The sequence below is a fragment of the Limulus polyphemus genome, unplaced genomic scaffold (genome assembly GCF_000517525.1).
Source record: "Limulus polyphemus unplaced genomic scaffold, Limulus_polyphemus-2.1.2 Scaffold11239, whole genome shotgun sequence".
Classification (NCBI taxonomy): Eukaryota; Metazoa; Arthropoda; class Merostomata; order Xiphosura; family Limulidae; genus Limulus; species Limulus polyphemus.
In genome coordinates, this window is record NW_013676849.1 from 11,054 (window position 1) to 13,470 (window position 2,417).

Genomic DNA, 2,417 nt, shown 5'->3' on the forward strand with positions numbered 1-2,417 from the left:
TAGCAAACTGACACTGCAATGTGTATATTAGCTAACTGACACTGTAATGGTGTATTATTGCTAACTGACACTGCTAATGGTGTATTATTGTCAAACTGACACTGTAATGGTGTATTATTGCAAACCGACACTGTAATGGTGTATTATTGCAAACCGACACTGTAATGGTGTATTATTGCAAACTGACACTGTAATGGTGTATTATTGCAAACTGACACTGCAATGGTGTATTATTGTAAACTGACACTGTAATGGTGTATTATTGCAAACCGACACTGTAATGGTGTATTATTGCAAACTGACACTGTAATGGTGTATTATTGCAAACTGACACTGTAATGGTGTATTATTGCAAACTGACACTGCAATAAAAAGTAAGACTACATTTTGGCTGCTTGGTCAGAAGAAGCTGAACTAACGAGAAGCAAATAGACAAGTTCTGTGTGCGTTTTCTACCAAAACATTAAAGAAGACAGTTCATGAAAACTCAGTGGTTATGATCAAAGAGACTATATCGTTTTGGAACAAAGCATGAATTCCAATTTGTCCTGAACATCATGCCATTATCAAACTGGAGAAGTTTTTTTGAACAGTGGGCAAAGGTAGAGAAAAATTTAAAAAGGAAAACTGAAACATATTGAGCTAATGAAGCAGAGCTTTTGACATCACTTATAGGTATACCCTGACTCTGATAAGATCCTAGAAGACAAGGGCTTTCCTCTTGTTCAGATGGAAAAAGGATATAATGGGGCCAGGTTCTTTCTTTAAAGGAATCAAGAGTTGAGAAAATGGTGAGGCAAGTATGGACAGGAAACAGTATAGAGATCAGATCTTGAATGAAACTGTCAGTTGCTGGGAATCATCCCATAGCAGTGACGGTGAGGTGTGGAAATACGATAACAATAAACATAATGGGGACAGAAAGGCAACATTTGTTCTTACTGCCACAACTCACAGTGTTTGTCATGATGTGCTGGAGATCAACTGTTCCTTGATCCAAAGATATCAACATTGCTTCAGTGAAGAACTTGTCCTAAACGTAACGGAACAGTTGCAGCCAACAGTCTCACTTCTAGCTTTTCTTAATGGTCTCACAGGATCCTATCTGAAGTAGTAGTAAACCAAATCCTAGGTGTTGCAAAATTGATTTCCAGTACTGGAGAGGCCCAAGCTTCAGCTGTGGCACATTTGTTGGAAGTATGGGAGTTGTTGATCATGTAACACTGGTCACGGACATTAAGCATGTGTGCTGGTAGAACAAAGATTAAACAATGATATTTTGTATTTCACATGCCCACATTACACCTCAAAACTTGTCCTAGCATGTGTTTTCAAAGATTGTATGTGGCTATCCTGTGGTCCAGATATCACAATTTTCAAATGATTCCAGCAATCTTGGAAATGCATGGACCGGTCCAGTTATGAAACTGCAGCTGATGAAGTGGCTGAAGGTTAGGGACAGGGTCATTGAGTTTTTACAAGACAAATTCAGGTCAGCCAACCTAGAGACAATTACCAAAAGCTTCTTGAACTAAAAATAACCTTCCTTGGTGGCTTCCTCTTCGTGGAGTATGATTCATAGCACCTGAAGCACAATGGATGGCCAGGGCATTATATGCCTTCAAGATCTGGACATTTATGGGACAATTTAAGCTCATTGACCATAAGGTAAGAGGGCTCCATGACATCTGCATCTTTGTTGTTCTATCTTAGGGCATGGTTCACTACTCCTTGCAGTGATCTTAACTTCCTACAACATCTTGTTAAGTATAAGAGGGTGAAATCTGCTATTTTAAAATGTGCCTGTGAAAACTTTGCTGCACATCTGTGGTATCTCAATGAGGAACTCATTGGTTTGGTATTCTTTAATTCAGCTGTACCCACAGAAACAAAATGAGTAATAGTAAAGGTATTAAAGAGAATGAAGGCATGAATGAACCTCCAGAGTACATTCAGCTGATTGTCAGGAAGTCTGACAATTAAAGATTTCATCACTAAGAGCACAACAGCCTTATTAAGGTGCCTCAAAATTCCATCTGGATTATGAGCCTGAGTCATGAGAGCTCAGTAAGGACTACAGACAGTTTAACACTCGATTGTGGTCCTTATCGAGCAGTACAATGCCATCATAACAAAGACCAGAAACAATTATTCCTTTGAGTTGTGCAGGACGACCATATGAGATGCTTTCCTAACAGCAACAATGACTAACCACACCAAAATTATGTAATTATACTGTTGTACATGCAATAAAATAATAATGACTTTAAATCAATCTAACCTATATAAAAACCCAGTGTGTCACTTGATTTATCAATATAGGAGGAGTCATAAAAGCCAAAATGCATTTATCCAGACAGAATAGTTAGATTACTCTCTGCCCTTTATGATTTTAGTGACGGGTGTGCGAGAGGGCC

General features: G+C 38.6%; 1 protein-coding gene across 2 annotated transcripts in view; it reads right to left on the reverse strand.

Moving 5' to 3' along the window:
• The window catches only part of LOC106476688 (glycosyltransferase-like domain-containing protein 1), a 13,360-nt gene that overhangs the window by 8,347 nt on the left and 2,596 nt on the right, over positions 1-2,417 (reverse strand). The window lies entirely within an intron of this gene.